Source organism: Ixodes scapularis, unplaced genomic scaffold (assembly GCF_016920785.2).
Source record: "Ixodes scapularis isolate PalLabHiFi unplaced genomic scaffold, ASM1692078v2 PGA_scaffold12__126_contigs__length_90152505, whole genome shotgun sequence".
NCBI classification, from domain to species: domain Eukaryota; kingdom Metazoa; phylum Arthropoda; class Arachnida; order Ixodida; family Ixodidae; genus Ixodes; species Ixodes scapularis.
Window position 1 is genome coordinate 75582819 of NW_024609838.1, and position 15093 is coordinate 75597911.

A 15093-nucleotide genomic window follows, 5' to 3' on the forward strand; every position below is an offset into this window, starting at 1 on the left:
GTCCGCTGCGTGTGAAGCAGACGCCTCTCCGCTGAGCTACTCTACAGCTGTAATAGTAGTTTTTTATAATTCGTTTTATACTAGACCCAATGGGGGACAACTGCGAGCAATTTTTTTTTCCGGGTTATGTCGGCTATCGGCAGGGTATCGACTTCCTAAGAGCATAGACTTACCTGCGGATCTCCTTGGGCATAGGCAGCTTCCTGTCCTGCAGCTCGAAGTAGGCTAGTTTCAACATCGTAACGTTGAGGCAGACGAGGGGGAACTCCACGTTCCTAGTGATGCAGCCGGTCGACTGCAGGGCGAAAAGTTTGCTGCCAACTTCCCTGCAGCAAAGGCATTCTCCGGGCTCGAAGTCGGGCAGCACCACGCATTGGCCACATTCGCACCTAGTAAAGAAATCGTACGCGTGCATATTCAGTTCGAGGTACGCACTTCGTGCTTGACGTTTGCGCGTTTTTCAAGCTCTTACCAATTTGTGTTCGTAAGACGGACGATGTCTTCAGCCACGAGAAGGGGCGACGACTCGGCGAGGTCTTCGTCCAAATCGGCTTGCTGGTCGGGCGTATCGTATGGGACGAATCCTAATTGTTTTGTTTTCTGGCCGAGATTTCTCTCTCGAAGGAAGGAAGATTCGAACGAAGTAGAGGCCGCACGCCCGTCACCCGCTGCCATCGCCGTCCAGCACGCTAGACCCACGATACGCGATACGACGCCATGTTGGGAACTATCTACGCAGTGAACGCACAAAATGCTTCCAGTTGTCTGTGCACCTTTTTTTTTTCAATCAACGTATTTACAGCTTTTTAGAAGCCACAAAAAATGGGTTTCATATTTTTTTCTATTTTTAATATTGAGTGTGTGCATTTACTGGCCTACGACTTTGATTAAATTTGGTTGTCGGATCGATACCTTAGAAAACGGCCCGTGACCGCTAAAAAGAGAGTGAGCGAGACTCGAACCGGCCAGTTCTTGATCGGCGGTTTTCGGGCGGAAAGAAACCGAATTTGGAGCCGCAAATTCTGTTCTGGGTAGTTGAGCTCTCATATGTCACGTACGACTAAAAACCTCGGCGAGCATAAATGCCCTGTCAGTGTCCCTTTAATGAGGTTCGAAGTAAACCAGTTCATTGTACAAGTAATATTCGTTTGAAGATTTTGTTTGGTGACGAGGTAATCCACATGACATGACACCAACACCATGTGGTCCGCATATTGGAGTACTTTATACATTGTGAAACAGCGCTAGGGAGATCATTTATATATAAATTGGAAAGTAATGGAGACAGCACTGAACCTTGAGGTACTCCAGCCGTTAAAAAAAATTCTACTACTCTTGAGATTTTTTAAAACCATACCCTGGGAACGTCCTGAAAACTAATCTTTTAGGAATGAAAAAAAAAAAAAACCCTAAAGCCAAGCTTGCATAGTTCGGAGCAAAGAATTTTGCGATTTATGCTGTCGAAAGCTTTCGACACATCCAAGAACACTACACAAGTAAACGTATTATTGTCAAAACTTGTATGTATGCAATCTCCAAAAGTTTCTAAGAGCGCTTGGGTTTCTCGTTCTCCAAGAAAACCATACTGATGACCGAAAAATAAGCCAACCTTTCCACGAAACCAGTCATCGCCCTCAAAAGGTGTTTTTCTAGTAAATTCGCCAGACACGACGAAACTGAAATAGGACGATAGTTGGCAAAATCCATCCCTTTTAAAATGGCTTAACAATAGCCGTTTTCATTCCCGTCGATCGAAATCCGGTCTGAATGATACCATTCAATATTCCTAAAAGTGCATATTTAAATTTTTCATAATTTCTATACGAGACGAAAAAAAAAAGCGCTGAAATTCTCAATCGTTTTTTTTTTCGTCACAGGCGCGAAAGACTTATCTATCATATGATCGAATGAACGTCATTGTTTGCCACCACTTACTCGATTAGCTGTCCCCCAGGTTTTTGCTGCGTAAAAGCGATTATTTCAAACTCTCCTTTCAAATATCTGCGGTTCGAAGAACGAACTAATGCGCACGCTTTGTTCCATGGTATTTTAAACTCTTCCTTCAGCGCTAACTTGCTTGGTGACCGTTTGTAGTGTCCCCAAAGCAAATCCTTGTAATTTATACCCACTAAAATGTCTGACGTAATCCGTCCCTGATCTGGCTTATGTCTTTTAATAATAACTTTCTTTTTTCACGTAGATGTAAAATTTAAAAAAAACAGATCAAGAAACGCGTCGCACAACACTGATGGCTGGACTGAAGTTAAAAGGGTATTCTAGTCGTGGTTTCTAATTTTGTTATCTAACTGCGCTTGATCGATTATGGTTATTTCTTTATTCTTTTTGTGGGACTCCTTATAGTTTTTTTAGATTATCTGGCACGCTAGAAAATAATGGTCCGCCAACTTTTCTGTTATCATTGCAGCAGATGCGGTACCCTCGAAATTAGGATGTATATGTGATCTATACACGAGGATGATAATGTGTCACTTAAAAGTTTTTCCCGTGGGTGCGTGTATCACACTTGCAATGCCGTAAGTTGCCATTAAGTCAAGATCATCGCAGACCACATGGCGCGAGGAATTCATCGTATGCAAATTGAAGTCACCGACTAAGCATAGCTAACTTTTCGGGGTAATCACGGATAGCATTTTATCTAGTTCGTCGAGAAACAAGTTCACGTTGCTTGAAGGGGGCGATTGGTTGTCATCAAGAGAACCGAAAAATCTTGGAGTATATTTAGCAGGCTTAGGCACTCGAAGTGCGATACGGTTCTTGTAGACTGGATGGCGTCCCAGATGTCTTCAATGAAAACAAAAATTCCTCCCCACTCCCTGCCCAACGTTCCTATAAATGTAAACCGTTCGTAACCCGGAAAAAAGAGGGCTATTATAAACTTTTTAACATTAACTTCAGTCAAAACGAATGCATCTATGACAGCCTCCAAGAAATCTATTCAGCTGCGTTTGAGACATACCTCTCAAACGCAGCTGAGTAGATTTTATTCACACATCATGTTTTATATACCAGCCTCTCGCACGATTTCCGCCGAGTTTGCACATGTTCACATAGCCAACGCCCCGCCCTCCATAACCCAGCCAATGATACCCTCTCACATAACATTCATCTGGTCTGCGTACGTTCACACATATACGCCACGACCCCCCTAACACAGTCAGTGGTACAAAACTTCTCAAGTGAAAGGCGTGTCTAGGTAAAGTAATCCTCAAGATTTTATAATATTTCTCTTTCCCCTTTTTCTACCCTGTACAAAAATGAAATCCTCCTCGTCGCCGGATCCAGTGCGATTGAAGGTTAGCTAGTACTATTTCCTACAGAGCCAATCTTATATGTCACTTTTAAAACCTGGGGCCCTAAACTCGTCAAATACAAAGTTGTAGCCGAAAGTTCGCGGAGCGCGCCGATTGGATGTCGACGAGAAAAACGCGAAGTCATTGTCGTGATTGTCCAATCGGCGCGCTCCGTCAACTTTGCCTCCAACTTTGTATTTGACGAGTTTAGGGCCCCAGTTTGGCAAAACTTGTGTCTTTACTCTACACCATAGTGTCCTCCCACACCGGAAAACAATTAATGCACTTTTCCACGCGCCTTGCAATTGTTTTAAAAACGTTTTGTTTACCCGACGTAGGAGAACCAACAGGTCATTGGAATGTCATAAACAACACTAATCTGGCATTTTACGGGGGCTTCCTTGTGCCTTTTCCAACAACCATGAAGTCCCCCCGAAAATGGCGTCAGCCTGTTTAACTTGTTAATTCGAAACCGCTATCAAATTATGCGAAAACCCGTGAAAAAACGGAATACATATGTCACTCTGTCCGATTTGTTCCTAGTTTTCTTTTCTATGCAACTAAAACTCTGGGCATTTCTAGGCTACACCCTGCACTATGTTATTTAAATACCCCGCATCCTACAAGTACAACAATTGATGCTTAGCTGCCCTTAACACTTTGTACTGACAAGATTTTACGAGAGCATTACCTAACAAGGATGCCACTACACCTCGTTTAACATAACTGAATGGCAACTGTGGAAAGGTAACAAATGTTTTCCAGTGTCGTTCGTTCGTCTCCGGTTTAGAATCATGAAGAATCCATTAAACTGCATTTGTCCGCTTCTCGGTGTGACGGGTGCAGACGAAGCTTCGTCGCCGCAGTCTAGGTGTCTTTTGCCTTCGCTAGAGCGCCTTAATGTGCGCAACCCCCCCCCCCCCCCCCCCCCCTCCAACTACTGCAGGATGTCGTCTACGGAGGACGCCGACAAAAGTGTTAGGATGACGTCGTTTTGCCACTCGGCGCACTAACAGCAGACTTGTACTGTACGCATTACAAGCAACCAAATTACTTGTAATCGATTACTTTTTGGAGTAATTTTGTAATCAGTTGATTACTTTTATTAGGCAGTAATCACAAGAGTAATCTGATTACTTTTTGATGTAATAAAATTACTTGTAACCGTTACAATTTGTCTATGGGACCCCCCCCCCCCCCCCCCCCCCCCCCCCGGGCATACGCCTTTTTTTATAGAACGACAAAAATAAAATTTGCTTTTTTTTTTTTTTCGAACAAAAAACAAGAAAGATTTTTGCGGTGCAGTAGCAAACGAGGTCAATCTTTTTCTATGTACAGTTTCTGTGGAATGTCCGTTTTTTTTTTTTTTCTTTCGAGCTGGGACTGGGAGTGGGAAGCCCCAGGGAAGCCATAGTGCGTGACAAAGGCCGTTCAGGGCGAAGTTTGAGGAAGCAGAATGTAGCTTTGTGAGTCCTTCGTTCAAACCAGCCCCCTCACGCATACACACAGAAATAAAAAAATAAAAAAATCATGCTTAGGGTACCTACTCGCAGCCCGTAGGAGAACCAGAACCGAAGAATGCCTAAAGCGGATGCAAAACGTAACAAAGGCAGTTGAAATATTTCCCCATTTCCCCTACGTGGTCTTTGTGACAAGCAAGGTTTCGAGTTGAGAAGTGGTCGGGGCGATCTCTTCCGCTAATGGATACTACACATGATCCGTTTCAAATCCTGGAGCTGCTGCTCTTTTGTATAACATGCGAGCTCATCCACATGTGAATAATAAAATGAGCGACGCAAACTTTGAGCGACAACCCTTGCTCAAGCCTAACAAGATCTAGAACCCCCTCCGCCCCCCCCCCCCCCCCCACACACACACACTGGCGAACGCCCAAATCATTAAACGTCTTCAAACGAACTCTATGCTTGTGTCCGCATTGTGAAGGTGCAACGACCACGAAGAGGGAGCCGGTTTTTCTTCTTCAATACTTGTGCAAATGTGAAATATAGCTCATTAAAACTTTGGTTTGGGCTAGTTGGTCCATGGTAGGTATAAGGTTTAAAAGCGCAAACAGACAGGGACAATAGAAATTAACACAAACGACAGGGACAAGGCGCCTTGTCCCTGTCGTTTGTGTGAAATATAGGTTGGAAGTAGTTCATTGTTATGAGCGCTAAAGATGTGTCTTCACACAATAAAGTAATCGGAAAAATAACAATTACTTCTTTAAATAATGTCCAATTACTTTTGCCGTCGAGTAATCAAGTAATCTAATCGAATACGTTTTAGCCAACAGTAATAGTAATTGTAATCGATTACTTTTTTTCAGTAACGTGTACAAGACTGACTAACGGAGAAGCTTACTGACAGCAACAAGGAACCAAAGACTAAGCCGGCAGATGTAGTATCATTGGAGGGGAGTCTAGCAGAAATAAGAATGGCCATGGTCATGCTTCTTCAGTTACAACAGGAGCAGATGACGCGCTCAACTCCCACTCCTGCTGCAAATCCCCCGCCTCCCAGGGACCACCTACGGCTCTCGCTTGGTGTTCCGCTTTTTTTGCGAGCATAGGAAGTCATCGGTGACATAGAGTTATTATAATGCACGCTAGAGGTTCAACTGGCGCTAGTGTGCTGCAGCAAATTGAAGCAGACAGCAACCAGTCCGAAATTGACTTCCGGTAATGCATTTCTATGGGAAAAAGGGAGTGCATCGACTCCCTGCGCTCGGTTATAAGAGCAAATATCACGAATATTTCGTACGTACTGGCACATTGGAACATTTCTCAGTCACGCAGAAAAAATAATTGGTCAGTTACTTCGTTTTTATTTGAAATTCGTGGCATGAAAAGCGGTGCTAAAACCGCTTCGTACATGTATTTATGTGCACTGTCGGACACTGTTAGCGCGAACACGGGGCCGGCGCTTTCCACCATGGGGGATATACGTCTCAAACGAACGAAAGACATGTGGAAAACCAAGAGAAGCGGCAAGAACTATGCAACTGGATAAGTAACTCCTTGTGCATGCAGGTGATCAAAATAAATTTTGCAATAAATAAGTACTGCTTTATTCTTTCTGCTCATGAATATGTGCAAAGATGCATGTTCTGGGTTCCAATCATCAACCGCACGCCTGCGCACGCTCCAAATCTTTGCAAATAGGGAGAAGTCAGAGAATAGGTACCCGATAAAAACTGCCCGGCATAGGAAATAATAAAAAGGCACACCTTTCGTAGTCCACGTACTTTATTTCTTATATTCAAATGTGTTTTAACCGTCGTAAAGCAGCACGAAGGAGTCATTTTCATAGAGTGACAGGACGGGCATATCAGCAATATATAAGCGCCACCGCAATGCTAGCGAACCTTAAACACACTCTACATTCTTTTCGATCGTTAGTTTGCTTAGAATCGTCGCTCGTTTTTACATACCTGCCATGAAACATAGGTTTGGGTCTGAAATATAGCGAAGCTTAACATCGTTCGGTGGTAAAGAAAAATGCTGTAATTAAAGCAATACACTTTTACAATGTTAATAAATGTACACACTATCCGGTACAACCGAAATGATAAACGTTATTTATGTTATTTTCCGGCGAAGAGACAAATTTCACACGCGTTTTCCCATAGGAATGCACAGGAGCATCGCAAAAGTAGACTGGTTGCTGTCTGCTTCAATTTGCCTCCCGGAAGTCGCATAGACACTAGCACCAGTTGAACCTCTAGCGTACATTATAATAACTCTATGATCGGTGACGTTCGTCTCGGAAATCCGAGACGCAAGCGGCGTCGGGAATTGATGATAAAACAATGCTCACTCGTATTTTGCCGGTCGCACTTGGGTGCCTATATACCAGCGCCGCGTCCAGGGTGGGGACAGCCGCCATATTGGGTTAAATTTTCAGCTGCTCTTGTCGGAACTGTTTTAAATCAATATAGTCCAAATTACGCCAAAAAAAATATTTCCGCCCACGAACTACATCCACACACTCTAAACAATGTAGGACCTGATGGTGCCCTGTCTCGTCAGATATACCAAATTACGGCGTGAGTGAGTGAGTCTGAGCTACAGAAAATGTCAACACTGATGACGTTACCGCTCACTTACTGTCAGTTGGCCCACGTACTGGAAACACTGGAAAGGCATAGAGGTTGCCTATGTCAAAGATCATCTTCAGCACGCCCCCATAAACCTACCAAAACGGTGCACTTCCCGCCAGGAGGTAGTGGCTGAGCACGCCCGGGCACGCTGCAATTGTGTTGTGGCGGTCTTCTTTCAAGAAAAACCTGGAAATGTGCGACATAATCTAGGGTGGCTTGAGCACACTCTCTCGCTGGATCCCAATTCCCAACATACTTGTTATCTTGGGTGGGGTTTTCAATGCTACCGACACGATCTGGGGTTACAAGCACAATTCCCCTCGATGCCGTCAAGTATACGATCGCTTAACCGATCGTGGCTTTCATCTTCTCAACTTGCCGGGCCCCACTCGCCTGAGGCACCCGGCTAACGCTCCGAACCTCACCTGGTGGCGTGGGACTTGCCATCTGACATGGACGACTGAAGACGACAATCGGGGAAGTGACCATTTCCAGATCATTATAAACTGGTTCTGCACGGCATATAACCGCCTCTGGAAGCAAGTTGAAGTAACCCACTGGTATAAATTTAACATTACGGCGCAGAATCAAGACACGGTTGAGACCGCCTCCAAAAATGCCATGAGGATATTCACCATGACTACCACGGTGCACCGTGATCAACTAACACCTGATACCTCCACCTGTGGCAACAGCGACTTGAAATGATAAGTGGTGAGTTATTTATATGCACAAAAACGAGTGCGTACCCGGCGGTGTGCCAGGCAAAGCAGAGACGTAAAAACGTTATGCAAAATGCGCCTGCTTACCACCGCCGTGTACATTAAGTAAACAAGGGGAAAGCACAGAATGAGTGAAGGTGATGGTGGTAGCCGATAGTGATCACTCATGATGACGACTGATGGTGATGACTGATGGTGATGAGGGTGGTGATGAAGAGTGTGAAGAAGAGCGTCAGGCCTAGCAGCGGTCTTCGCGACGGCGGTCTTCGCGGGGCCGCCATGGGCTGCTGACCTCTAGCAGGCCAGACTCGAGCGCCTGGCGAGGGCTTTCTGCTTGCCCAGCATGCAGACGATCAGGCCGAATTCCCGGAGACGCAAGGAGTCCAGAACCACCGTAACGAAGATCCGGGGGCTGGCGCGGTGTTGGCCGCGCGGTGGTCTTCGCGAACGTGGGTAATAATGTCAAGCTTGTGACCGAGCAGCTTGAGCGCCTTGTAGATCAAAAGCATGGCGGGTGCCACTGGTCCGGTTGGCTCTCTGACGATGGAAAAAAACACGTCTTACGCTCAGCTGGCTTCCTCTTTTGGTCACGTTGGCAATTATACACTGCAACGGTCAACAACGTTAGGATGAGGCTTTCCACGTGGCAGCTAAGGTGCGCCGACACTAGAAACGACTTGCACGCCAACGCTGGCTTGACTGATGTGCCTTCTTGAGTAACCAAAAACACCCTGAGTCTTTTTGGCGGACTTTTCACGCTATGGAACGACCTCGCTAGGCTGATCGTTACCAACTGGTTCTGCACGGCATATGACCGCCTCCAAAAGCAAGTTCAAGTAACCCACTGGTTACGGGACTGATAACATCCAGTCGCGTCTATCGGACTCACCGACGATGATTTTGCGGCGCCCGCAGCGGTTACCTTTTCCTCTCGAAATGCCAGCACGTCGGTCGCGTGCCCTGTCACGGCTATGCCAGACATTACCGGCATTATTACGCCATTCACTTTGGCTGAGCTCCAAAACGCCATCAAGAGTGCTAGTCGACGCTCCGCTCCAGGACATGACGGTTTCCCATACGAGGTGTGCAAGAATCTCAAGGGAGAGTCAGCCACCGACCTGCTAGCCATCATCAATAAGATCTGAGAAGCTGGCGAGCTCCCCACATCATGAAAACACTCTATTGTAGTGCCAATTCCCAAACCGGGCATGGCACTGACCGGCCTCACCGCTCTGTGGCCTATATAAGCGACTCCGACCATCTGCAACATCTTTGAACGGATGATGGCCAAAAGTATCTCTCGATGGCGTGAGGCCCACTGTCTCCATCACCATAACAAAATTTGGTTCCGCAACATCTCAGAATTGAAGATGGTCTCGACCGCCTTGCAATGGAAGTCCTACATCTGTCACCCTATAACCACTTGGTGCGCACCCCTGTAGCTAATGATCAATCAAAGGCCTATGACTATATTGCCCACGCCCCACTGCTGGAAGTGATGGTGTCCCTCAGCCTCCCACCTCGTGTCATAATATCTTTCCATGCCTTTATTACCGACAGGACTTTCGCCGTCCGCCCATCATATGGCGAGTCGTCAAACCTCCCATCAAACTGTGGCGTGCCTCAGGGCTCGGTATTTGCACCACCGCTTACTTTTCCAAAACCTTTCTTTTTTAATTTACGCTGATAATGTCACAATATGGTCGGTCCACCTACCCCTGGATGTGCAACAAAATGCCTTACAAGGCGGGCTGGTCTACATTTAGGCACATGCTGCTGTCCTTTTCGGCGCAAGCACAAGTTGAAGAGGGATTAACCATGGTGCTACCTACTGTCGCCCACAGCGACGACGCGAAGGTTTCGGATTCGAGAACGGAACTCAGTTTTGTGCTGCAGACTTCTGAAACCCGGATTTCGATGTGGCAAGCCCCAAGATCGTCGACATTGACGTGGGGGTTGTTTCTTCGCCCTTGAAGTTTTCCCGCATCTGCAGGGGTCTTGGCGGCACCGGCATGACTGCATTACTGAACTAACTTTCTGTTCTACATTCAAGTTGGTAAAAACCATTCTCTTATTTATTTATTTATTTATTGAAAGTACCCTCAGGGCCCGAAGGCATTACAGAGGGGGAGAGCACATACATGAAACAAAGATAGTAATATAGTAACAAGTCAACAATATTAAATATACAACAAGCAAAGAATAATAATAATAATAGGTCATGGGTCACTGCTAAAATAGCTAATGATGGAATTTCTAAACAAGTTAGTATCAGTTATAGTAGCAATCAAACCGGGGAGGTGGTTCCATTCTTCGGCTGTGCGGGGTAAAAAAGAAGATTGAAATGTTGTGGTAAACGAACTTGGAACTCCAACTTTATGCTGATGGTCAAGACGGGATGAAATGTAAAAGGGGGTAGTAATCATCCGATTGCGTAGGAGAGGGTTATGAAAATACATTTTATGAAATAGACATAGGCGTGAAATTTTACGTCGCAAGGAGAGAAGTGGTAAACATAAACTATTTTTCATTGATGTGACACAAGCAGTACGATGGTAGTTGGAAAGAATGAAACAGGCACAGCTGACCTATTCTGAATGGATTCCAATGCAGTGATTAGAGTATCGTGACCGGGATCCCAGATGGAGGCTGCATATTCTAATTTAGGCCTGATTAATGTTTTGTAGAGGATCAATTTTAGTGAAATAGGTGCCAATAAAAAGTTGCGTTTTAAGTAGCCCAACATGCAGTTAGCACGGGTAGTAACATACTGAATGTGGGGTTTCCATGAAAGGTTATTTGTTAAGTGAACACCAAGGTACTTGTACGTTGCCACTTGCTCCAAAAGGTTGCCATCTAGGTGGTAACAGGGGCTGTTGTTAGGCTTGCGGGACACTCTCATCTGTTTACATTTACTAGTGTTTAGTTTCATTAGCCATATTTCACACCAACGAGAGATAGAGTTAATATCAGACTGAAGTGTAGACAGGTCAGAATCGTGACATATTTCACGGTAAATTACACAGTCATCGGCAAAGAGACAAACGGATGAAGACACATTAATGGGAAGATCGTTAATATAGATTAAAAATAGTAGTGGGCCTAAAACCGACCTTTGAGGAACTCCAGAATTCACAGACACATGAGGAGAATATTCGTTGTTAATTGTTACAAACTGTGAACGGTTATTTAGAAAAGACCGAATCCATGCGAGAACGTTAGGGTCAATGTTAAGTTTGGAAAGCTTTAACAGTAATAGCTCGTGACACACCTTATCGAATGCCTTGGCGAAATCTAAGAAAATGCAGTCCACCTGGGAGCCTCGGTCAAGAATAGAATGAATGTCATGAGTGAAGGATAGGAGCTGAGTATCACAAGATAATGATTTACGAAATCCGTGCTGTGCTTCGGTGAAAAAATTATTCGACTCTAGGAAATGTACGAGTTGGGAAAAGATAATATGTTCCAGAAGTTTACATGGTATGCTGGTTAATGAAATGGGACGATAATTGTTAGGGGAATACTTATCGCCACCTTTCGGAATTGGAACCACCTTCCCCACTCGCCAATCACAAGGTAAAATACCATCTTGCAGCGGCTGTTCAAACAATTTTGAGAGAATAAGAGATGAGTATAGTTTAGTGTTTTTTTAAAAACTTGGAATTAATTCCGTCCACTCCTGATGAGGATGATAACTTCAGTTCATCTATAATTTTTGCAATACAAGCAGGATCAACAAAGATAGAATCCATTGGCAGATAACAGGAACAGCTCATCGAAGGGTAAGTTATGTTGCGAATATCGGAGAAAGATTCCATAAATATACTATTTAAGACATTAGCACATTCGTCACTGGGCACGCTGTCACCACTAGAAGTTGTAAGAGAAATTGAAAAACGGTCCTTTTTGTTAACAGTATTCCAAAACTTAATGGGGTTATTTACCAACATGTCTGGAAGACTATGTGTAAAAAAGCGAGATTTAGCGCCTTCAATCGCTTTTTTGTACACTTCTACAGAATTGTGATATGCGGCCCAGCGACGCTCACACTGGGAAAACTTGGCCGCATGGTACAAGCGCTTTTTTTTTTTATTTGACAGTCTCTTCAGGGCTTTCGTGAACCAAGGTGACTGATTATTTTCAAGTATATTTCGGAGCGGCACGTATTTGTTGATAAGGGAGATTGCCTTATCTTTATACAAATTCCAGTTTTCGTCAACAGAGCGCCCCGAAAAGTCTGTCAAATACTGGTCAAAGAAAACCGCAAGATCCTTGTTGATCTGATCAAAATTCGCTCTACTGTAATCGCGTATTTTCTTTCGTTGGTCAGTCGGCCTAGATACCGACGTTTTGAAATGAAAATGTAACATAGAGTGATCACTGATCCCTGGAAGATAAGTTATGTCACTTGCATGTTCAGGGTGAGTAGCCAATATTAGATCTAAAACACTTGCTGTCGTCGGAGACACTCTGGTGGGATGAAGAACTAATTGCGACAGGTTAAAATCGAGACACAAGTTAATGAACGAATTACACTCTGTAGTGTGTACATTCATACAATGAACCTCATCTGACCATGATATAGCGGGAAAATTGAAGTCACCCAGAAGGAAGATGGGTGCGCTGGGATACCGCATCACTATTTTGTTAATGGCGTTATGCAGTCTCAACAAATGACGACGAAGATGAGGGTGGCCGATAACACACTCCCATGATCCACTTCTTATGGTTCAAAACAAGGCCGACCCAGGTTAGTTCTATATCGCACGCAATGTTTAATGAAAAAGATTTAATATGGTCAGCAATTGCAATCAGGACGCCACCACCACACCTGTCCTGTCTATCGTTCCGATACACATTGAACTTTTTTGAACCATCAAACAGTTCACTGTTCCGTATCCTCCCAGAAAGCCATGTTTCGGTTAGAACAACAACATCAGCATCGGTAGTATCAATGATGGAACACAATTCATCACGTTTTTTTTATTACACTCCTTATGTTAGTAAACAAAACAGAAACGTCGGAAAACTGTGACAGCCTAGCTCTACCCCTCGACAAATCCTACGTTGACGAGCGCGCCTCAGCGGGATCTTGAGTAATAGATGACTGTGTCTGGGGAATTGTCGGCTGTGCGGGAGAGACAATAGGCAAACTAGAAGGACCTAGCTCGTAGACTTCGCCATTGGTCGAGTTGAAAGCGTAACACCGGTTGTTAATGTGCAGCTTGTTGTGCCTAAGCTTAAACGTTCCTCCGTTAGATTTACCAAATTCTAACAGTCTTTTTTTCGCATTACGCGTAGCAAGCGAAAAGTCTTCGCTAACCGTAATACGGTGCGTTTTTAATGCTTGTCTTGCCATTAGGATCTGGTCCCGCAGTTTAAATGACGAAAATTTTATAATTATAGGTCGGCATTTATCGTGATAGAATCTTCCGAGACGATGAGCCCGAACAATAGAGTCGCCCGTAACTGGCATGCCAAGGGACGTTCGAAAAACGCTCAACATTCTTTCTTCCGTCTGGGCCCAAGTTTCTGATATGGTGTCAGTAACCCCAAAAAATACCAGATTGTCTCGACGGGACTGATCTTCCGCCTCGTCAAGACGTGCTCGCAACGCAATATTTTCGCCTTGTAAACCATCAGCAACATTTCGGGCGTCGATTACTGCTGTTTGAAGTTGTGCTACAACAGAGGCGCTGGATTCGACTGCAAGGAGCCTCGAGTTGATGTCTGAGATGTTGGCCCTCATTGTTTCTTGGTTCTGTTTAATCTCGTTAATAGATGTTAGGATTCCTGATTGTGACGATTGAATCTGTATTGATCGCGCGTTAACGTCAACAAGCATTTGATGCATTTCATTAAATTGCTTCAACTGCTCGGTGGTCATCGGACCAGGATTGGTTTCCACATCGCCAGAGGTGAGAAGCAGGAGGCTAAAGACGTCAACACATTCGCACATGGTTTCAGATAGCACTTGTGAGCACGGGAACACAAATAAGAAGACATTGCTAGTTCTTTTAGCGTATAATGAGGGGGATGAACCAACCTGTACGAAGAAGAAGAGGGCTGCATAAGTCGACTGCATGTTACAGGTGCTCCCGTGCTCACTCAAGGCGGCGAGGCGTCGGCTGGCGTTTATATCGGCTCTGGATGGTGGTGGCGATGTCGATGTGACTGTTGACGTTGTCGATACGGTGAAACTATCGTCGAGGATCATGTGGCGACGTCGCCACAGATGCGCAGCACTTTCTTGAAGCGGAAATACACTGTCACGGTGATCCACGCAGTTTGGCACGCGCTCTCGAAGAATGAACTCCCTTGAATCCTGGACCGTCATCGGCCCCAAAGCCGGCAACGGGAAGCAGACCATGCCCTGTACGAACAAGAAGAGGGCAGCGTAAGTCGACTGCATGTTACAGGTGCTCCCGTGCTCACTCCTTGCTACTGATAGGGACGATTGTCCTGGTTTGATAGTGCTGCCAAGCCCACAACCCATTTGTGTCATTATTGGTGATTGTTTTGATATTATAGCACATCTATTATTAAGCTGTGGCGACATTGAAACTAATCCAGACCCCGATACAGTCCTTCTCGAACAAATTCTTTCTCAACTAAAAGGGATAAAGACGGACATCACTGAGCTTAGGCAAAGAGTGGACAATGTTAAAAGAGCTGTGTCCATAAATCCGGAACTCACAGAAGAGTTATAGAGGCAGAGAGAGAAATATCGGGCACACATCAGTGCATCTTGAGAGAAACCATCTGAACAAAGGAAGGAGGATGACAGGAGAAAAAAGAATGGTGAACCGACCGCTGGACTACCAACTGCTTTATTACATATTCCTCTTCTTCTTCTATTAATTTATAGCCATTCCCACTTTTTTCTTTTTCTTTCCCATTGCTTTTATGTTTTGCTGTTATTTTTTTCTTTGATTTTATCAATTACCCACGAAGGGTG